This window comes from Chenopodium quinoa, unplaced genomic scaffold (assembly GCF_001683475.1).
Source record: "Chenopodium quinoa cultivar QQ74 unplaced genomic scaffold, ASM168347v1, whole genome shotgun sequence".
In the NCBI taxonomy this organism is placed as follows: Eukaryota; Viridiplantae; Streptophyta; class Magnoliopsida; order Caryophyllales; family Amaranthaceae; genus Chenopodium; species Chenopodium quinoa.
In genome coordinates this window covers 2,965,875-2,990,453 of record NW_018743979.1, presented here as the reverse complement: position 1 = coordinate 2,990,453, position 24,579 = coordinate 2,965,875, and the positions used below count along the sequence as shown (strand labels likewise).

Genomic DNA, 24,579 nt, shown 5'->3' with positions numbered 1-24,579 from the left:
TTGTTTTGTGATTTATATGACGCAATGAAAAATATAGTCATGTGGGATCTTATTAGATTAGTCACAATATATGTTTTCAAAATATCAACTTATTATAACTTTTTCTTATTAATAATTAAATATATTATTGGTTGAATTTGTGCATTGACAAACGTAAATAAAGAAACGTGTCAACTAAAAAAAAGGAGGGAATGCAAAGTAATAATATAGAATTTTTTTTTTTTTTTTTTTTTTTTTTTTTTTTTTTTTTTTACGAAAATGGAAAATAATTTATCACAAATATAGAAAATGTAAATCAAAAAAATAATAATATGATTTGCCGAATGTTTTGTGCAAATATTATTGTAAGTGCGTGATTGATGGCATGGACTAGAGAGAGAGAGAGAGAGAGGGGGGGGGGTGTTAGAGGGAAGAAATAGCAATACAAGACTCGATATTAAGTTGTCACATTGTTAGACCAAACTATATAGTTAGTGGAGGGCTTTAAATACATTAAGGTATAAGTGTATAGCCAACAAATCATATCATCTAGCACCGGACAATTCATCGGCAAAGAGGTTGGATGTAGAGTCTAGAACCCAATCAATATTGGAGTGGTGAATGTGTTTAACTTTCTTACATAACAACTCCTCCTCCTCCCATCTCATCCATCTCTCAGCTAAACCGTCATCATCTTCAAGCATTCTAACCACCTCTGACATCTTTGGCCGTCTTGTGGGAGAAGTTTGCCTGCAAAGTAAAGCGATCTTGATCAACTGCTCGGCTTCACTCTCAACGTAATTGCCCTGCAATTCATCATCGACTAATGTTTCCAATTTCTTCTCCTGCAATACTCCGTATACCTAAATACATACAACATCATTCCCATATTAGTTACTAGGACATTTGTAGTAATATTAAACATAAGTACGTTATGTGCTCAAATGTTAAAATAAGATACTACCTCCGTTAATTTTTAGTTGCAACAAAAGAAATTTCTATGTCTTAGAAAATACCCCTTTGTTGCAACTAAAAATTAACGGAGGTATTTTTTTCTTTTTTTTTGGCATGTAGAGTGTCGAGGATATGACGTGAATACTTAAGACGAATCGTATACATACCCAATCTAACCATGTAATATCTTGTTTATCAACTGGAGGGATAAGATGTGATGCTCTTTGTCTAGTGATGATCTCCAGAAGCATGGCCCCATACCCAAAAACATCAGTTTTCTCAGAAGATTTTCCGGTGGAAAAATACTCAGGCGCAATATGTCCAATTGTGCCACATACTTTTGTTATGACGTGAGTATGTTTGTAGTCAATAAGTTTCGCCAACCCAAAGTCCCCCACAACTACTTCATACGCATCATCTAAAAATATATTATTAGTCTTTACATCGCGATGGATGATTTTAGGATCACAATGCTCGTGCAAATATGCAAGTCCTCTTGCCACTCCTATTGCAATTTTCTTCCTAATTTCCCAACTGAGCGGTGGTTGTGTTGCAGGGCGTTCTGTAATAAACAAAATATAAATATGATAAAATTATACTTACAAGGTATAAACTAATTATTATTAAGAATATACACTTTTTCAGGCGCAATCTTCTTTTCATTTAAATCAATATGGTTAAATTTATAAGCGACACTTTAGGAGGGTAAATGAAAACCTTATGCAACAACTACAAAATTGTTCACGCAGTGCAGAGTTTATAAATCCTTTTTGGACATCCCGAATTTAATTTATGTGACTATTATTTCTGAAGATGGATGGTGTTTACCTCTCAAACAAGATGATACACTTCCATTAGTCATCAGAGGATAAATAAGCAATCTCTCTAAGGGGGTTGTGCAATAACCATACAGGCGAAGCAAATTGTGATGAATAGCCATGCTAATCATTTCGATCTCAGTCTGAAACTGGATTTCTCCACCTTGGGTACATTCTTTTTTAAGTCTTTTAATTGCCACAAGAGTGCCATTAGACAAGCGTCCCTTGTATACGTTTGCAAATCCACCTCTACCAATAAAGTTGCTATTACTAAAATTATCCGCTGCAATTTGTAGTTCTTGGAAGGAGAATCTTTTTAAATGTCCTTGGTGAAGTTCTGGAAATTCATCATCTGTGATCAAGAAAACAACCAATGAGACTACATCAAATGTAGTACCGTAAGTACTAATATGACCTTAACAAGCTGTAAGTGATATTTTCACTAACCAGGAACGTCAATGAATTGATCTCGATGTTTCTTAAGTTTCCATAAAGAAAGGACTATGGAAGCTGCAAGGAGCAGAGTCACACCAGCAGCAATTCCTCCAGCAATGGCTCCAACGGAGTTATTTCTTCCTGAAAAAAAATATTTGCAAGAATCCTTATGATGCAATCAAGCATTAGTTTCAACAAAACTTCTCGGTAAGAAGGGTATAAGGTTAAGCTCAACTCAAATAATCATTTTATTTTTCCCTTAAACAAAGTTTCTATATGTAATGTATGATGAACTAAAAGTCTAAAAACTATTTATATCAGACATATGAATAGCCAATATTCTATAAAGTTCACAGCAAGGAGAAAAAATATTTTACTAGCCATTCTTCATAAATATTCTGAACAAATTTTATCACAAAAAATTTATTTGATGAGGAAACAAAAACCTCTAGTCTTATTTTAATATAGCAAGAACAACATGGATGAAAGAAACAACAAATCAAAGCACAATGCTATCTTTTGACTAGCTAATCATTTAATCCTATTATATATTTAAGCAAATTGATAATATGGTAAGAATAAGCAAATATTGTAGTAACATGTGGATAGAACAATACAACATAGTATAGACTATATACAACCACTATCATATATTATAATATAACAAAAGTGAACCTGTTTGAATTGGCATATCTGGACTTACTGCAGGCATCCTCAAATTACGATTGCCAATAAAACTGAAAATAAGAAGCAAATATATTTAGCAGAAAAGATGATTTTAAATCACCTCAATAATAAAGGATAAATTTAAGACATGAGAAAGAGAGGAGAAAATTGATGACCTTCTTGGACTGGTGAATTTTGAGAAAGATCCATTGAGAGGAACATCTCCTGTTAACTGGTTGAATGACAAATCACTATAAGAAAGTTATATACCTCTTGTAACTAATCCTACTAAAATTTTGTGACTTAGTGTATTGTTTTATAGTAATGAAAAAGAAAATCAACACTCACAGGGTATTCAAGCTTGATATGGCAGTCAATGATCGGGGTATTTCGCCTGACAAACTGTTGTTATTTAACTGCCTATCATTGTAGAACATTCATACCACAGAGTGTTATTCGACGTTACTAAAAAAAAAGGCAAGAAAAGAACATTTCAACAATTAAAAGACATTTTCTAAAGAAAGATATAAACAAAATGCAAGTAGAAGCACAAGTCTGATCCTAAGAGTTAACACATACACATATCCAAACAAGGATATGCAAAAGAATCACAAACAAACATACGAATGATCTTGTGAAATAAAGAAAAAGTGTAGCTAAGGAGCCCAGATACACGACAATAGGGTCATTTACAATAGGATCACATTGTACAATTCGCATAACTAAACAATGTTCAATTAGGGAAATTTGCTTAAAATAACTAGCTTTGTCCAACTTTATGTAACTTTCGCAGGTTGCCAAATACGCGACAATTTTGAAGCCTTACTCCCAACTAGGGGTGGTTATTGGGTAGGTCCGTGCGGGTCATTAGCGGGGAGGGTCGGTTGCGGGTCAGGGTCAATGGGGGTCAGGGTCGGGAGTCCCAACAAATGAGTCAGCTACATGAACCGAGTTTTCATCCTACTGATCATCATCCATGATCTATTTCCTCCATTCTCTTTTCTCAATGTATTTAAATCCAATTTCTTCCGTCAAAGTCATCTTATATTTCCTCAACCACTTCTAAGACTCTTATGATCCCACCTTCGCCTTTCCTTACCCTTCTTTCGATCTTTGTTTTACATGTCCAAACTAACGTAGTAAGTTCAAACTTATTTCTCTTTTGATCCTTGTTATTTTCTCTCTCCTGCTCTACTTTGTTTCTCACGATTTCCCCCAATTTCTAGGGTTTGTTAGCTATACTTCATTACTAGTGTTTGTTTCGATTATAGATTTATATTATATTTTTTCACATTTTAAATCAGTTTTGCAATTTTTTCCGACCGACATTATCTTTCTTTTCCTAACCCTAATCCCAACCCATGGCTCGTTCCAAAAAAAAACGGAAATGTTAAAGATCGTGTGAGTAAAATTTGTCGTTATGAGATGCTGAAAAGGCTACATGAATTTGCTTGAAAAGTGTAAGAAAAACAATCATTTGTTATTGCCCGTGAGAAATAAGGAAAATTCAATCTATCAAGAAGTCCATCTAATAGATATGTCCATAACTATGAGAAGATGCAGGAGGTACACTCTGATAGACTTGTCTCAAAACTGTGTTTCATAAAACTCGTTAACCAAATTATATTATGCTTGATTAATGAAAGTTCCATCTTAATGAATACTCTTTCTTATAATGTTAATACTTTAAAGAGTGCAAAATTTTGGGTGGACGGTTAAGTACCTAAATACATTGTTGTTGACTTCTACGATGATTTGTGTTGTTTGTTCCAATGCCCAAGGGAATCCTTAGAGCGCACGACGGGTCGTCACCAAGGATGGATCTAAATTCAAAGTAATTGGTCAATTGACCCCTCTAATATTTAATAAAAAATTGTTATTACAAATATTAATAATGTGAATAAATAATGATTTAATAAACATTAAATTATTTAATATGAGAGAGATAATATGGATTTTTTTTATTTGAAAAAGATAATATGCAAATTTTGATTAATTTATAAATACACATTAGTTTTACTTAATGTCTTAATTTTTAAATAATTTCACGTAATTTGTTTTTATATAAATTATTTTAATAACATTTGTTTTATTTAACTTTTCATATCTTATTAATTAGTTATACACATTAGTTTTGTTAATGCACATTAGTTTTCTCCTATTTTTTTTAGCTCCGAAGGTGCAAGATAGGAAGCAAATAGCTCAATTGCAAGCTCCTGAGTTAAGTGCAGGTAATCAAAAATGGAGTAACGCTATTGTTTTCTATGTTGTTGGTTGTTATTACCCCACTATAGCTGTTGTGCATCGATTTATTTCTCAACAATGAAGTAATATCCAAAAACTTGATTTTTTTTTTGGCATGATGGAGGTTATTTCATTGTTAATTTGCACTTTGTTGATGATATGAATGCAATTCTATGCTCTAGCCCTCATATGTTTTTTGGTAAACTTGCTATTGTGAAGCCTTAGAATGTTAAGTTTGATTTTCATGCTGAAATCCTAAGAACTATTCCACTTTGGGTCAAATTCCCTAATTTGCCTTTGAATTGTTGGGGTCATGAGACTCTAAGCATAATTGGAAGCTTGCTTGGGGTTCCTATTTGTGCTGATGAGTGTACATCAAGGCAACTTAGAGTCTCATTTTCCAAAGTTCTTGTTGAAATAGATGTTACTAAAGTGTTGCCTAAATCAGTTTATGTTGAAAGCCCTTTTAGTGAACTGTTGGAGCTACAAGTAGCATATGAATGGACTCCACCTTTTTGTTCCAAATGTAATAAGGTGGGTCATGATTGTGCCGCTATTAAGTCTGTCTTTAAGCAGGCTCAAGGCAAGAAACCAGCAGCACCCACCAAGCAGCACCAGATTTGGGTCCCTAAGCCTACTCAGGATCCTGTTGTCGCTGTTGTTCCTGACAAAAATGTTCATGGGCCTACTGTTGTCACACCTACTGCCACTACTATAGAAATAACTTTGATGAGGGGTGGAGAATAGTGGGGAGGAAAACTAAGAATCAAACTCACAGGAGTCACAACGATACTCAGCCCGTCGTCCACTCTAATATGTATATGGCTCTTATAACTGATGAATTTGATGGTGCTGGTGGTTTTACTATCAATCCTATTGGGGGTGAGGGTAATCCCCCTTTGGTACCATGATTATCTTAATCTAGAATGTTAAGGGCCTAATGACCTTGGCAAAGTAGCTGATGTGAAGAAGCCACTTCATTCTTATTTAGTTGATGTGCTTGGTATTTTGGAAACTAAGGTAAAGGCTTATAAGAGTGCTAGTTTTCAGAGGAAGTTTGGCCTTGCTTGGTCTTAGGTGTCCAATTATAATTGTTCTCCCAAGGGTAGGATCTGGGTTAGGTGGAATGCTGATAAAGTCACTCTTGATGTTCCTAATGTGCATGAGCAGTTTATTCATTGTACTGTTAGTAACAAGGATCTTTCTTCCCAGATTTAGTGTACAGTCACTTATGGGCTTCACTCCATTCATGACAGATCGGCTCTGTGGGAGGGGATCAAGAATCTTACTTTGCAGAATATACCCTGGCTTTATGCTGGGGATTTAAATACAATTCTTAATTCTCAGGATAGATTTAATGGAAATCATGTATCTGATTATAAGATTAAGGATTTTCAGGATTTTATTGATGTTATGGAGTTATCTGAAATGAAGGGTAAAGGTGCTTTATACTCCTGGCCTAATAAAGCTCATTCGGGTCCTAGAACATTCACTAGGATAGATAGAGCTTTGGTTAATCAGGCTTGGCTTGATGTGTATGGTCATGTTGAAGCTGTGTACCTCCCCTATCTCTTGCTGATCAATGTTCTATACTTATTGATATTTGTCAATGGTAGGTTTTTTAGGTTCTTAAATTATATTGCTGATCATCCCGAGTTCTTTGAGAATGTCTCTCAAGCTTGGAATGCTCAGGAGTTTAGTGTTTGGAATAAGCTTAAAACTGTTAAGAGTGCTATTAAGCTTCTCCACACTAAGAATTTTGGTAACATAGATAAGAAGATTGATCAAGCTAAAGCTGTTTTGCATGATATTCAAGGTTGGTAATTCTGAACTGTGTAATAAGGAAGCTGATGCTGTCAAAGCTTTGAAGCATTAGATTGATATTCAGGAGAGTATCTTCAGACAAAAATCTAGAGTTGACTGTATCAAACTTGGTGATAGTAATAATCATTATTTCTTTTCTGTCATGAAGAACACACAGGCTAAGAACAGGATTGATTTTGTTCGGGATGATAATCAGGTGTTACTTAAGGAGCCTGGTGCTGTGTTAGATGAGATTATTCGTTTTAAAAAATGTTTGCTTGGGAACAAGGCTTCTTGGCTTCCTGCTATTGACCTTGCTACTATGAAAAAAGGTAAATAACTTAGCTTGTGTGCTCAGCAATATCTTATTAAGCTTGTTTCTCATTCTGAAATCGATAGTGCTCTAAAGGGAATTGATAGCTCTAAAGCTCCTGGCATTGATGGTTTAACTTTTTCTTTTAAAGAAAGCTTGGCATCTTTTGAAGGATGATATGTATGCAGTGTTATTGATTTCCTTAATTTTGGAAAGATGGATAAACATTGGAACTGCACTACTATCACCTTGATCCCTAAAATTCCTAACCCTTCCTATGTTAAGGATTTTAGACCAGCTTGCTGCATTGTTGTTTACAAGCTTGTTTCTAAAATTATCACTACTAGGCTGGCTGTTGTTATTAGTGAAGTAGTGGATGTTGCTAAACCTGGGTCATACCTGGTAAACACATTGGAGATAATTTTTTTCTTGCCATAAAGCTCATCAAGGGCTACAATCATAAGTTCATTACTCCAAGGTGCATGGTTAAAGTTGATTTAAAGAAAGCCCATGATTCTGTAGAGTAGGGCTTTTTGAATGTTGTTTCATATAGCTCAATTTTCCTTAAGTATTTATCAACTGGATTATGGGGTGCCTTACTTCTTTCTCATATTCTATTCTGATAAATGGAGTTTCTGCTCCTCCTTTTGCTGTTCAGAAGGGTTTGAGGCAAGGTGACCCAATGTCACCCTTTCTGTTTGCTATTGGCATGGAATATTTGCCTAGATGTCTGTATGAGCTTGATGATAACCTTGATTTTAATTTTCACCCTAGATGTGAAAAGCTTTCTCTCACTCACATGATGCCTGCAGATGATCTTTTGCTTTTTGCTAAAGTTGATATTTGTCTGTCTAGCTCTTGTTTAAGGATTTTACTAAGTTTTATTCTGCCTTTGGTCTTGCTACAAACTTGGATAAAAGTGAGGTCTATTTTGGTGGTGTTTCTGATAAGGAACAGGCTAGCATGAGAGAGTTGCTTGGTATGATTCAGGGGTCTATTCCTTTCATATACCTTGGGGTACCCTTATCATCTAAAAAGCTTACTATTGCTGAATGTAAGCCTTTAGTTGAAAAGGTTACAACTAGGATTAATGGCTGGATTGCAAGGCATCTCTCTTATGCAGGGAGGCTTCAACTTGTTAAAAGTGTTCTCTTTGGAATTCAGACTTTTTGGGCACAAATTTTCTTGTTGCCTAAAATTTTTTTAAAGGAGATTGAAGCTAAGTTTAGGAACTTTCTTTGGACTGGTTCTTCTACTTTTTCTAAAAAAAGCTCTTGTTTCCTGTAACACTATTTTCTTGCCGAAAGTTTGTGGTGGGTGGAATGTGTTTTCACTCCATGAGTGGAACAAATCTGTTGTTACCAAGCTTCTTTGGGATGTAGCTCACATGCTGATAACATGTGGGTGAAATGGGTGCATATCTATTATTTCAACAATAAAGATTGCTGGACTACTCCTATTATTCCTAAGAAATGCTCCTGCGTCTTGAAGAAAATTTTGAGTGGCAGGGATATAGTAAATGATCTGGGAGGCTGGGGAAGCATAATGTAGGGCAACGCAATGAAAATCAAGAAATTGTATACCTTTCTTAGGCCTCAAATGCCTAAAATCTCTTGGTAAAGGGTGATTTGCAATAATTCTACTACTCCTAAGAGTGTATTTATTTTATGGTTGGATCTCTAAAACAGGTTGGTAACTAAGGATATGTTGCTGCAATGGCACATTGCTTGTGATCCTGTTTGCTTCTTTTGTCTGCTGAGAGTGTGAAACATCTGTTCTTTGAATGTGATTATTCAAAGAAGATCTGGGCTAATGTTTTGCAATTGTTGATATGCTCTAGACCTGTGCAAAATTTTGATGCTGAAGTTGATTGGGTTAAGCAGTGGTGGATCCAAGAATGTAGGAATGGGGGTACAAAATTCGATTTATTAAAAAAATACGAAACTTGGCAAGCTATAATTATCTATTGTTTCCACCATCTTATTAGTCATTGAATATACCCCTTAATCCTTAATTGTTGTCCAAAATTGAACCAAACATATAATACAAAGTACAAAGTAATACAAAGTATAACTAAAGGTCCTGTCGCTTTTATAAAACTTTTAGATTTTTTTATTTAAGTCATCGATTTTATACATATATATTCAGTAAAAAAATACTTGTTACAATAAAGTATAGCTAATTACACTTAATTTAATGCCTTGTCACAAACTGATATACAATATTCTTATTAACTAATACGGAGTAGTAATTAAAATAAATCAAGATTTTTTCTTAAGGAAAAAAAATAGAGTATGTTATTTATTTATTTATTTTTTTAACCGCACAAGCATAAAAGTAGATGAACACATACTAAGCTTAAACTAATAATGCAAAAACAACATTTATTAAAAAATTATAGAATATTAGCAATAAGTAGAATAATATTTAAAATAATTCATATTTGATAGTAATGTTCATATAAATGAAACATCGTAATTTATGGTAGTATAAACTATATAAAAGTGAAGAAGGCAAGAAAAAAAAATACTATAATTAATACAAAGGGTTTTTTTTTTTTTTTTTTTTTTTTTTTTTTTTTTTTTTTTTTAAAGAATTAATTTAATTGTTTTGGTCGTTAAAGAAAAGAAAAGGAAAAATGAAATAAGAAAAAAATACAAAGCAAATTTTAAAAGCGAGAAGTTGTTGGTAAAGTTCCCTTCAAAAAAAAAAAATGTTGTTGGTAAAGTGAACTTACAAAAGAGAATGCTTATTAAAGGAGGCGATCTCTTTTCATTTCCTATGTAGACAACGCGGAAACGGATGGTATGTTTAGACAGCACCTAAGAGACTTGTTTTATCAACTTTTTTTTTTTTTTTTTTTTTTTTTTTTTTTTTTTTGGGGGGGGGGTACAGCTGTACCTCTGTGTACCCCCCTGAATCCGCCACTGGGGTTAAGAAGAATTGCAGGAATAACAAGCTTAAAGGGAAAGTGTACCTGATTGCATTCACAGAAACAGTTTACAGTGTGAGGATTCAAAGGAATGCAATACTTTTTACCAGAAAGTTGGAAAACCTTAGAAAATGTGTATAAAGATATCATATTTAGAACTACTTGCAGGTATGTTGAAGCTATTAGGAAGTATTTGATTATGCCTTGAGTCTTTTGCTTATCCTGGTCCTTGCTTAGGGAGCACCCTTCCTAGAAGGTGGTTGAGCTTAAGTCCAGCTGTTTGTTCTTAGTTTAAGGGTGAACCTGTTTAGGGTAAAAATTACCCTAGACATGTGGGCCAATGGGCTGGTGACACGTGGCGCATCGCCATTAGTCAACAGGGCTCCAATCCCCTGTTGACACGTGTCCTTGGTACCCTCCATGGGGGGTTTGTCTGCCCTACTATAAATAGTGGGGCAAACCTCATTAATGGGCATTTATAAATACAAACACTATTACCGAGCAATATTAATTGCGGAATTCTCCCAATCAGCAAGAAGAATTTTACCTATTCCGTACTCTTTTCCTCCTGTACGTATACTAACTTGATCGTCGGAGGCGAAGCTCCTACCAACCGGAGTCTTCGTGATCTTTTAGGTACAGGCACCGGCAGCTTAGTCTTGGAATCGTAACTCTCCCGCAGGACACATAAAAAAACCCCGAAACATTGGCGCCGTCTGTGGGGAGGGTACTTCTAAGATGACTTCTGATACTGTACCAACGAATCTGGACAAACGGCCCCTGGCCGAACCTGAGGTCCAGACGGACCACGAAAGAGGTGACGACTATGAAATCAACACCTACGTGGCCCCAGATGGGTCCTTTAGAACCAAACGCACCCGTCCCAAAGAAATGAAGGAACGAGGTGAGAATCAAGCTGCTCCCAACAACGCAATCGGTATGCCAGTTGGGGAAGCCCAAGCAGCAGCGGGATCTTCTCCCGTCACGAGAAACAAACTCATGACTTTCATGAATAGTTTCAAAGGCGAGATAAAGAATCTCATCTGGTCAGCCACCCCCCAAAAGGGTCAGCCGGCCAAGAAGCCTTCATCGTCTGGGAAGAAGGCTCTGAAAGACCGTGTGCCCACTCCTCATCCGAAACCTAAGGTGGGGGAGGGGCCCTAGATTGACTTAAATAGGCTCCGTTTTCCTCAAATGGAGCACATAAAATCCATATGGCACGTACAGCCGGATGGATCCAAGAAAACCTTCACTAATGCCCGAACGTTTCTCCAAGAGAAGAAAAATCAACAACTGTCTGCGTCGGCTTCAACGTCGACCTTTCCTGACAGCCTCCGTAGTGACTCCGTCAGACACTCAGAAACAGACCGAGCGGGCCAGTCTCGCGAACCTTCTGCATGATCTGGTCCCTAAGTGATCCAGCCGGGACAATATGGTCCTCCATATGTACCGGGTGGATCCCCCTTTTTCGCACCAGGCCTCTTCGGGGGTCATGTGCAGCAGCCGTTCCAACCCATGGATTGGCAGCTGCGCTTGCTTAATTTGGGAGAACAGCCAACGGCGTTCTCGCCAGACATAACCCAGGCGGCACAGCCGCCTAAGGTCAAGAATGTGTTGGTAGGTGCCTGTGATGGCACCTCCAACCCGGAAGACCACCTAATGGCATACTCCAACCTCATGTATCTACAGGGGTTGGATGATGCCGCCTAGTGTCGATGCTTCCTGGCTACCCTGAAGGGCATTGCCCAACGGTGGTTTGGTAATCTACCAGCCGGATGCATAAACAACTTCTGAACTTTGGCGTATTTATTCACGTCAAACTTCTCAATGAACATCCCTACCAAAAAGACCAGCCTTGATCTTGGGGCAGTACAGCAGGGTGAGAAGGAAGGACTTCGGTCCTATGTCAGACGGTTCAATATGATGAGAATTCAGATTCAAGGGCTGTCCGACGAAGTTACTTACACAGACTTCTTCAAGGGTCTGAAGGACGGGTCGACCTTCAAGTTCGACCTCGTCCGGAAAAGGGTAGCCACCCTACAAGAGGCATTAATGGAAGCAGAAGCCTATATACAGGCGACGGAGCTTTGTGATGTAAAGCAACCGTTTGATTTCAAAAAATCTGACAAGAGAGATAACCGACCACAGTAGCTGGCAAAAAAGGAAGACAAGAGAAAAGGAATCTAGGCGGCAGACCGGTCTGGTCAGCCGGCCCAGAAGGCAAGAAGAAAATCCGAACCGTACGTCCCAACGTACGAGTTCATAAGAGACTGCACCTCCATCCTCATGGAAATCAAGGACCGGTTGTCCCTCCAGAAACCGGCAGCCATGAAAAGTCCCGCTAGTAGTCGGGACAAGAGCAAGTACTGCCAATACCATGAGGATGTTGGCCATTACACTAATGGCTGCTATAGCCTCAGGCGGCTGTTAGACCGTCTGGCTGACGAGGGAGCCCTAAAGTCTTAACTGCTAAAACCCAAAGGCAACCCCAAAATAAACAAGGGGCAGACGGAAAAAACTGGCCCTGCTAACTCTGAAACGGATGAAGAGACTGTCTTCACCATAGCAGGAGATTTTGTCGGTGGAGGCCCAACCATCCGGGGAATGAAAGACAACATCAGGAAGCTGGTCAACTCTGTGGATGAGGGCCAGACGTTGAAAGACACCTTTCCTGAGGTCCTTATTTCTAAAAAGGATCGGGGCAAGGTCAGACGGCCTCACGATGACCCCATCGTCATCGGCAACCTAGCAGAACAAAATCTACACGGTATTCAAAAATGCGTTCTCATCCGGGTTGTACGTGTTTAAATTTCATCGGTCCCTAACCGGGGGCATACGGATAGCCGCCTGGCTAAGCTCTACCAGTCATCTATCCGGGGGGCAATATACCCAACCCCACTACGTCTCTGTTTCACACGGCAATAGTACTTTGAAAAATTTTGAAAGCAAAATTTAAAGTGCAAGAAGGGAGAAATCATTCAATAAAACCGGCACAGTCGGTAAGAATATATATATATATATTAATATTCAAAATAAAAAACAATGGTAGAGTAAGCCGACTCATCCGGCGCGATTACAAGATAATGCACGGCGCGCAGGCCGGGAGGTCGTTGCTATTCTATCTGCACAGTCACCCGGTCCGCCGGAGCCTGAGTCCCTTCCGGGTGAGACGGATCAGTAGTGGGGACGGAGCCAGGAGCAACTTCATCTTCGATTGCCTCCTCGTTAGCAGCCGCTTCCTCCTCCATCCGTTTGAACTCCGCCTCAACCCACTTGTCATAGGGTTCAGGCCCCGACTTACCCTCTTCTTTAGCCAGAATGACAAGATCTGCGTATTTGTAGGCAAGCTCCCAGACGTTGTAGTCTGTACCCGGATGAATAATGGAGAATGCTCTCTTCATCATGTTCTCATAATCTTGCTCATTCTCCTCAATGAGCTGGCTCTGTTCTGCTTCAAGGTTGGTCTAGAAGTTGACCTTTGCAGCAGCCGCCTCCTTAATCAGGCGGTCATTCTCTTGTTGCAGGCGGGTGTTGTTCTTCTCCGCCTGCTCCAGCAGTTTGAGGGCCTCCTCATGCTCTCTGAGCTCCTTCTCGGCATTGTTCAGAGCCGCTTGAAGATTGTCCAATTTGATCTTGGACTCATTGAGGGCCTTCTGGAGGGTCTTGACCTGGTCCGCCTGTCGCATGATTATAGATTTAGTTTATAAGTCATGCACAATCATTGAATATTCAGCAATGTTATGTGTGTCATCTGCAGAACGTTTGGCTCTCCTTACCTCCTCCTATTTGCGTATGTAGGCCTTTTTGAGCCCCTCCACGCGCAGCAGTGCCTGCAACAATACAACCGGCGTCCGTAGAAAAACCGGATGTACATACTACAAATAAAATGCCGGGTGGGTACTTTCAGCTTACATCAGCTAGCCCGACCATTACACGGTCGGCGTTGAAGGTGTTGATTCCAGGAATCGCCTCCTTCTCGTCCCGGGGGACGGCTTTCAGCATGGCCCGGGCATACTGAGCTGCATCCGGCCAGCGGGGAGAATTATCTGCACCAGAAACAGACGGTGAGAAAGCTTCATATGCTCCGCCTATAGATTGCCGGCTAATTGGAGAATCTCCCGGCTGAGACTGAGAATAAGACTTAACCCGCATGGGCAGGTCAAGCAGCGCGAGGTTGAAGGGATTTGTACCTTGTTGTTGGAGACCTCTCTGGCTTCCGTCAGTAGATGGACCGGTTGTGGTCCTTATTGGGGTGACCTCTTTCGAGGCCGTTTCAGTAGTTGACCCGCCTGGGGTCTTTATTGTTTTACCGCCGGTAGTGGCCCGGGCGGTGGAAGTGGTCTTCTGCACCTTAGATGCAGGCTCCACTACAGTTGGCCTTTGCCGAATCAGCTTTTGCAGGGAGCGAGGAGTTTTGCTCCCATCCTGAAACGAAGTCACAAACGGTCAGGTGAAGAAATAAGCAAAACGGGAGTAAAGCAAACAAGTCAAGGAAAAGTCAGGCGGTCTAGCCTTCTTAGCCGCCTGAGCGGCAAGTTTTTTCTCCAGATTCTCCTTGCGGATGTCTGAAGCCTTCCTAGCAGGCGTTTTTACAGTTGGCAACATGTTCTTTGCTTCTTCTGCAAAACACAAAACAAATACATCCGGTCAAGGTCAAGACAATAGCAAGCAGGCATTGTAAATCAAGAAAAAATAGTCATCCGGCATAAACACGCCGGATGAGGTATTTAACCTACGTTTTTCGAACATGTTGCTGAGCTCGCAGGCGGACAAAAAGGCCTCGTCCCTTAGAAACTCATCTTTGGGCACCCAGTTTCTGGGCACCCTTATTACCTCTCCGGTTGAGAGGGTGGAAGGGACGAGCTCGAAAAAGTGGGAGTCCAAGATTGCTTCCCTATCCCTCTCCGGTACTGGGGGCATCCGGCATTTCTGCCCCAAAAGTTCAGGTTTCCGGTTGTATGTCCGGAACTCTCTGTTTTCCTCATTAGTTGGAGCCTTGACCAAATAAAAGCGACTCTTCCAGTCTGACCACTTAGACGGCTTGTCAAGCGTCATGAGGTACTGGGAGTAGGTGGTCAGGGTGTACCAAGCTCTCCAGCCGCCTGGGCTCCTACTTAGGTAGTGCATGTGGGCAAACGCCTCCCATCCGGGGTTCAAATCCTACATTTCGCAGGCGGCGATGTACCCAAGAATATTCACCTAAGAGTTGGGGGTGAGTTGCCAGATGCCCAGGCCATATCCCCTTAGTATGGCCTTTATTGTGTCATGAAGGGGGAAGCGGAGCCCCGCCAAGAATGCCGCCTCGTAGCAGCCAAACCAGCCGTCTGCGTTGCGCTGGTCATCCTCCCAAGTAATTGTTCCCTTCGCAGGCGGGAACACCATCCTATATCCAGTTCCTAAGGGCCGTTTGAGGACGAAATCAACCAGATTGTCCTGCATCATGGCCCTATCCTTTGCAGAGACGGTGATCATCAAAGGATCACCTTTAGCTTGCCAGGAGGGTCTCTCCTCCTCCTCGCTATCAACGGATGGTGTTAGAAAGCTAGAACTGCTCTCTACAGGACCGAGAGCAGAGCCGGAGGCGGAGGAGGAGGCCTCTTGGGATGAGTTTCTTCGTTCTACGGAGGCGGCTTCCTCACCACCTCCCTGATCAGAGCCTAGGATGCCATCACTAGGCGTGCTGGGAATACCTCCGCGAGATCCCACGGCTGTCTCATTAGGGGTCCTCTCATCGGGCGGCAACTCGTCAGAGCTACCGCCTCTGTAGTTGGGGTCCACAGCCGTCTTCTTCGTTCTGGCCATTGTGTCCTACACAGAGACGGAGACGGTCGGATTGGGAGTTAAACAAGGCAAATCCCAGAGGCCACAGTCGGTGTTTCCAGTTCTAGACTCAGCCGTACTAATAGATCAGTTGGTCTCATTATTATGTTCCGGATGGGGGTATAAAGGGTCCATCTAACTATGGGACAAATAAGCGAGAAAATAAACAAAAGACTCAAGCGAAAATACATGGAATAACTTGAAAGAATAGAGGCGGTACCTAAAAGAGAGTAGGAGAAAACCACTTGATCGCTGAGAATTCTGTGGGATTGCTTGCAAAGACACAGGCGTCTCTTGAGCCGGCTGTGTTGTCTGAAGTGCAGGTGCAAATTTCGTTTGCTATCAAACCCCTCAGACGGTTGTAAACCGGATGATCGTGTGGTGTTTATCTCGCAAATACTCTCAAATACCGGCTGCTCTCAAAAATCAAAAAATTTGCAAAGTTTGTAAATGAGGATTTGGGGAGGGGACTTGCCTATTTATAGGCCCCTCCTCAGAAGGCGAAGAGTCCCGACTCTTCACCTTCTGCTTCTCCCGCCTTTTCACCCAAACAACCAGAATCCAAGAGATTAAAAAAAAGTAGTTCTTCACCTGTGAGGGGCAAATGTTTAGGGTAAAAATTATCCTAGACACGTGGCCCAATGGGCTGGTGACACGTGGCGCATTGCCATTAGTCAACAGGGCTCCAATCCCCTGTTGACACGTGTCCTTGGTACCCTCCATGGGGGGCTTGTCTGCCCTACTATAAATAGTGGGGCAAACCTCATTAATGGGCATTTATAAATACAAACACTATTACCGAGCAATATTAATTGCGGAATTCTCCCAATCAGCGAGAAGAATTTACCTATTCCGTACTCTTTTACTCCTGTACGTATACTAACTTAATCGTCGGAGGCGAAGCTCCTACCAACCGGAGTCTTCGTGATCTTGCAGGTACAGACACCGGCAGCTCAGTCTTGGAATCGTAACTCTCCCGCAGGACACATCAAAAAACCCCGAAACAGAATCCTTCCTAGAAGGTGGCACCTTAATCCTTGAATTGTTGGTGTTGTTAGGCTTTAGGGTCATGTGTAGTGTGGGGTTTACAAATTAGCTTGTTGTAATTTGTAACTTTGTTCTCCTTTTGGTAATAAAATTTCTATTTACCCAAAAAAAAAAAAAATTTATTTCAACTATGATACCGATACATTACACAAGCTTAAATTTAGTATATACATATTATATACAAACATTATAAATACCATATTTATCATACGAGCATAAAAAACTTTCGTAATGATTTACAAAACAAAAAGTGTAATTATTATGTAACGAAATACACTAAATTATTTATGTTTTGTAAATCATTAGAAAAGTGTATTTTTATGTATTTTAATGATTGATATCAATAAATTTATTTATATTCGTTTAAAAATTAATTTTTAATATTTTGAGCCCACTAATAAAATATGTTGGTTCACCACTAACTCATCGCAAGATGTTGTTGGAGCCTGCATATTGATCCGAAAAAAAAATCAGGTTTTACGTTACTACGAAATAGATTGTGGCGGTCGTTACAATCTGTACTTGATTGATATGGGTACATGTATCAGTATGTTATGAATAATTGGCGGAAGGGATAGACTTGTCAAAGCTGGCATCTTCAGTGAAGACTACTGCCTGATCTGTGGTGACAAAACTGAGTCTCACAATCACATATATTTGAATGCCACTGCATCAAGACCGTGTGCACAAGATTCTGATATGGATGGGTGTTAACACAGGGAATAGAAAATTGCAGGTTGCAGCAACTACGTGGATGGGTGAAAAGCTAATCTGAATGCAGGAATATCAGTCACCGCGTACAAGGTCTGGATATCAAGAAAACAAAGAACTCTTGGAGCAGAAAGTCCCAAGTGTTTAAGCCAAAGTTAAGAGAGCTCAAGTAGTTAGGATAAGAATTAGAAGTTAGGAGAAAGCAACAGGATAGAAGTTTTTTCAATTATTTATTTATTTATTTATTTTTTTTGAATAGTAAAAAAATTTATTATTAAAAAGTCATGCGACATCTACAAAAGAAGTTCGGCTTTAACAAATACATTAGATCTTGCATTGTGGAGCAAGTACATCTCCCGTATATATCGTTGGAAAATACAGCCTTGTTGGAGAGACAATCTAACGATCCTTTGTAGCCGTGATGATGTTTTCTTTCTGATTCATCCGACTGTATTCGAAAACTTAATAACCCTTGCGATCTCACATAATATTTCACCAACGAAATGATTTCACGACAATCCATTAGATCTAATATCATGGATTCAAACCTAAGAAAATTCTCCCTCGAAAAGAGGAGATAAACCTTGTCTTTCGAGGGAGAAAAGTTCGCCCAAAAGGAAGAAACATTATTATAAATCTAAATAAAACTTTTAAAGAAACAAGGATTGGGGCTTTCCACCGGTTAAAACCAATGGAAGCCTCTTCAAAAAACAACAATGGAGGCTAGGGTTTAGGAGAGAGGAAGGAGGAGAGAGAAAAGAGGAAAAAGAAAAGTGAGTATTTCTAGTGGTCCTAGTTGATGCTGTAAGTTTGTTATTTAGCTAGTGACTAAATTTGATTGCACTCCAATGAGTTTGAGGATAGTAAAGTTTGTTATTTAGCTAGTGACTAAATTTGATTGCACTCCAATGAGTTTGAGGATAGTAAAAGTTTTGATATAGGACTATAGGGAGTAAAAGTTTTGATATTGGACTATAGGAGAATCATGTTCTCAAGGTGAGGAGAGCCAATTGTCCTATATAAACCCAACATCAGCCCCTCATAAGACCGATGTGGGACTAAAGTCCCATACCTTGCAATGGATCATAACATAATTCAGAGGAAGTTTTCAGTGCAATGAAAGTCACCAAAATGAGAAGACAAAGTAACTGATATGTTAAAAACAAAAGGCTTGAGAGGGTGTATAGTGTATACATACAAATTTTGAAGATTAAGGAGATTTCCCAGCGTATCTGGAATAGGACCCATAAGATTGTTCAAACTGAGATCCAAACGCTTTAAGTTTGCCAAATTTCCCCAATTCAGGTGCTATTGTACCAGTTATATTGTTGTTGTAGAGTGCCCTTCCAAACAAAGAAAAAGAGTCATGAACGAACATAGCTTAACCAGAATATCTGCTCAGTAGTTTGGAAATGATAAGCACTGTAGAAATAGCAGTTAGAAATGTAAAATATGCCTTAACTATGATTATCAATATGGCTAATTGGTAGTGAAATTTAATAATAAGGGCTGATTAAATTTTTAAAAGATCATAATAAGGTCTTGGTTCTCAGGTTTATACTGTATGAAATTAAACATAACAGTCACCATCTGTGCCTCCACCTTCGGCACTAAGAAGGTTGAACTAATAATTCGCATTTTTGAAATAATTTACAGAGTTTGATGATTTTATGCAAATTTGCATCACCAAACCCAAAAAAGAAGGTCCAAGGGGTATTAATTTTCCTATGATTCCATGTTACAAGGTTTGTTGTATTAGTATTGACTTCTATGTGGCTAAGAATTTTAGTATACATACAAACAAGGATTGACATGAGTACTACCTTAGATTGACATTATTCACATGGACTTGTTTTATGTCAATCCTTGTTTCATGTCCAAGAGAATTAAGTGTTCATCATTATTTCTAAAAGTAGAATACAGCTAACTTGATACTTCTGCTAATGGATGTAGGTTAATCTCTAGTTTCTACTCATTAACACACTGCTTTTATTAATCGCCAATAATTAAAAAGAAAAAGAAATGATTGTGTTTAGATTATTTTATGACTTGGATTGCTTATTAATTGGGCTTAAATAGCATTTTTATCCAAAATACCAAAACCAATGAATAGGGTCCAATTCTGATTTCGGAACAACATATATGATATATCTATCAAGTTGATCTAATTCTGGTACCTGAGTTATTTACTCAACCTCACCTATACCCATTTACGAAGCTACATTATAATATGTGAAATGAATTGACCCCACTCAAATTTGATATCGAGAAAACAATTTTATACACATTATCTATAGCGAGTATGACTTTATACATCCACACCCGTGACCACCGGTCACATATACCCATAGGGCCATAGGCCATAGTCCCATACCAACACCAATTACAATGCTCATAAGTCTAAACTCCTCTTATGATACTGCAGTCATCGCTTAATCAAACAACATAACAAAAAGAAAGTCAAATTCAGTCATGCATAATTATTAAGATCAGAGCGAGAGAGATTTACCTTCATTATTAGCAGAAACATTGTGGATAGTATTTATGATAAGATGTATAAATTGTTCGTTAATTATAATTAAATTATTTGTGATACCTACCATTATAAATAATTGACACAGCATACGACACAAACAAAATTTCGTATCAATAAAAACCCCATCAAGAGAATTTTGTGTTAGTAATTTTGTGTTAATTTTTGCTCATCAATGGCTGGGTAATTTTTAGCTTAATTTTTTAAATCCTATGTTTATATTAGTATTTCTAATTATTACTTACATTGTATTAAATTGGGATACTCAACGATTATATGTTTATGTTTTATTTACTAAATATTTTTTTAATTACATGCACATCTAACACATCATACGACACAAATAAAATTTCGTATCAATATAAAACCCCATCAAGCGAATTTTGTGTTAGTAATTTTGTGTTAGTTTTAGGTCATCAATGTCCGAGTAATTTTTAAAATCTTATGTTTAACTTTATATTTGTAATTATTAGTTACATTGTATTTATTTAGGATACTTAACGATTATTTGTTTATGTAATGGCATACAATTAGATGTTGTATACTTAATATATGGATGACTTTGGTTATTTTTGGAGATGATGAAAAAATTCCAATGCATAAATTTGATTTCATATCGCAACAATTTTTCATTTATTAGTAAATGTATTTATTTATTTATATAAATGTAAAGATTTTATTTATATCAATTTCAGTTTGGCTAACATTTCACAGTTCAATTTATCCATTGATGTAGTAGGTTGGTTGTGGACGAGGTTGGTGATTTTATCGATATAAAAGATATGGTAAAACAATGAATAATGATTTAGGATTTAAATTATTAAAAATTTATCATTTACATTAAAGATTTTATATAACGGAAAAAATATCATTTTTACTATTTATTTATATTTAATAAATTCATTATAAATTATAGTAAAAAAAAATTATTAAACTTTTGTAATTTTGTCTGATATTATTAATTACAATAAATCAAATAATAAAAAATCTTAGATGAAAAAACCGTGCATCGCACAGGCTTCCATCTAGTATATAATGAATGAGAGGAAATTCACAATTATTTGATTTATTGTATTTAATAATTTCAGTCAAAATTACAAAAGTTTAATATTTTTTTTTACTATAATTTATAATGAATTTATTAAATATAAATAAATTGTAAATATGATATATTTTTTCCGTCATAAAATCTTTAATGTGAAATGATAATTTTTTAATAATTTAAATCCTAAATCATTATTCATTGTTGTTTCGGGGTTTTTTGATGTATCCTGCGGGAGAGTTACAACACCAGAATTGGTAGCCGACCGCCTGTACCTGCAAAAGCACGGAGACTCCGGTTGATTGGATTCCGCCTCCGACGATCAAGTTAGAATATGTCTGAGTGAGTAAGGATGCGGAAAGTAAATAGTCTCTCGGATTCCGGGAGATTCTGCAATTAATATTGCTCGGTATTTGTACTTTGTATTTATGACTATGCATGAATTGTAATAAATGAGGAATTTCCTCTATTTATAGAAGAAGATCTGTTCCCCTATTAGGTTTACTCTGCCACGTGTTAGCATCCGATTGGATCCCATTGTAGGGTTTCGTAGTGACCCGACACTACGCGGAAGGAAACCCACCAAGACCCTCCCCTTAATTAAAACAATTAACAAGCATATTAAACTTAATCAAACAAGATTAACAACAAGAATTATACCTTTGTCGCGTGCTTCGCTCCGAGCTCTTACTTCAAAATCCCGAAAACACGAGATCTCCGACAGATCGTACCCTCGACCCGACCCGAGCGCCCTAAGTCTTGAAGGTTAGTCAAGACCCGGAAAAAAATAACTATGAGTTTTACGAATCAAAGGTTTACTCTTAATTAGAGTTCCCTTTTTAATTCCACTCAATGTTAGGTGAGAACCATGGAGAGGTGGGGGGACCATTTCCTTGCTCCCCAAAACTTTGCCCAAGCCTTGGTTCCCACCCCTCACAAAACCGCCTCAACCAAAGGGCTTCTGGGGTGCTGCCAGCTAGCACGCCAGCTAGCAGTGCCAGCTAGCCCAGCCAACTAGCACCTGCCCAACAAACAGCCTCGCATCCCAGCCAGGCAGTGCTGGTCGATGCTTGGCGCTGGTGCGTGCCAGTGCTAGGCGCTGGTGCTGGCCCTCGCATCCCACCCACCACACGCATCATCGTTGCACTTTTCGCACATGCTCGCATAGCCAGCATGCGTGCTGCTAGCGAGCCACGCATGCTGGCCCCTTTACCTCGCCAGCCACACGCACCATCCTCGCAGCATCCCTCTCACATGCACTAGCTACGCACCATGCACACTAGTCATGCACAGCACGCATCAGCCTCACACCACACGCACACCCACGCATCACACAGCAGCCTTGGTGCGTGGTGATGCTGGGCTGCTGTGCGTGGCCTAGCATTATGCTGGCGCCCAGGCCCTCGCCCATGCATGGTGCGCTGCTTGGTGCTGCCATGCGAAGGCTAGCACACAAGCCAACATGCATGCTGCGATGGGCTGCTTGGTGCGCCTGGTTCCTGCGATGGCAGCGATGGTGCCTAGGCATGATGCTAGGGCTGCAATAGCGCCTAGGCATGATGCTAGGGCTGCGATAGGTTGCCGTGGCGCGCCTAGGCTGCGATGGTGCACCTAGGCTGCGATGGTGCGCCTAGCACACCTAGTGTGCTTAGGCTTGCGCCTAGCCATGCTAGGTGCATGCCAGCCTGAACTAGCCTAGCATCCACATGGCTAGGCCAGTGTGGTGCTAGGGCTATGTTCATACTTGTTGATTTGTGATTTCGCGACGCTCGTTCTCGACGCCCTAGGCTCGATATCCGACGTCTGTATTCGTAAAACTCTGTCGACTTAATAAATCCTTTCGGATTAATTCGTCGTCTCGGATCGGTGATTCGATTGGGTTCGACCTGAAGGGTTCAGTTAAGATTAAGTTGAAACATCAATTGTACATTGATATTACTGATCGGAAGCGGCCTCCACCTAGGTATTCCGATCACTTGACCTTACTGAAGAATTAGCTCTGTAATAATTCTGAACCCTCTATCGGAAGAATGCACTTGTTGGAAGGACACCATTCCTTTCAATCTCCTACTTGTCCTTTCGGACAAGTGTGCATACAGTGTATAGCCCATTTCCTATGTCACTTAATGTTTCTTCGTGAACTATAAGGTAAGATTCTTTGTCATCCTTATTATGTTCAGAAGTGTTTCTCGATCTCCGAGTTCGTCTGTCAATAAGCAGATGATTTCTAAAATCCATCTGAGCACGGCCATGCATTTTCACAGTCTCACTCTTCGAGCAGCCTTGTAAACAATAAAACATTTTCCCTATTGTTAGTAGGGGGACAATCCCAGTCTTGTATTGTAAGTTCCTCTTACTAAGAGGACATAGTCTCCTGAGTGTTCCCGTTATGATCCCCAGTTACGGCAGACGTTAGGAAACATCAAAGAGTCTAGTACTCAAACAAGAAAACTTCACAATACTCATGGTCGGAGGAAACAGGTTCCGATAGTCATAATGAGAAATGTACTTATGACAATTTTAAAATTTCTTAAAGTACTCTCATAGGTCTTATCTAGTACAGTTCCAAACTATGCCTGTGCAAATGATTTATGACCGTCACGTCCTCGCAGCACAAGAAACGGTGCTGTAAATCATACTACACACTAATCTATGGCGGTCATCAATCGTCCATCCGTTAGATGATCTCGATTAGGGACAATTTTCGATTTAAATATTCAATGTTCACTTAACAAGTGTTTCTTTATCCAAGACATGGTCTTGATACCCTGTTTTGAATATTTCCGTAAATCGAATGGACTCATTATTTAATTCTAAACCACAATTAAATAGTAATGGAGTGAATGATAATTTTGCACAAAACTAATTACTCCATTAATGAATGGTTTTAATACAGTGTCTTACATTAAATATCCTATTTAATTAAAACACATGTTCAGGGAATTTCAAAGCCAGTTTCCAACATGCTTAATTCCCATCGCCTCAATGTGTTTGTTGTGTTTTACTTGAGGCAGCGGTTTAGTCAAAGGATCGGCCACATTATCATCTGTGCCAATCTTACAAATTCTGATTTCACCTTCGGATTTCCATTCCCTTATCATGTGAAATCGCCGTTGCACGTGTTTGACCTTCTGGTGCTCTCTCGGATCCCTGGCCTGAGCGATAGCTCCATTGTTATCACAATAAAGGTCTATCGACCCCTTGATTGAGGGTACAACACCAAGTTCGCTAATGAACTTGTGAATCCAAACAGCTTCCTTGGCAGCTTCTGAAGCGGCCAAG

General features: G+C 39.2%; 1 pseudogene; it reads right to left on the bottom strand.

Moving 5' to 3' along the window:
* Nucleotides 1-239: 239 nt before the first annotated feature.
* LOC110690021 lies at nucleotides 240-24,299 on the bottom strand (annotated as a pseudogene).
* Nucleotides 24,300-24,579: the final 280 nt, after the last annotated feature.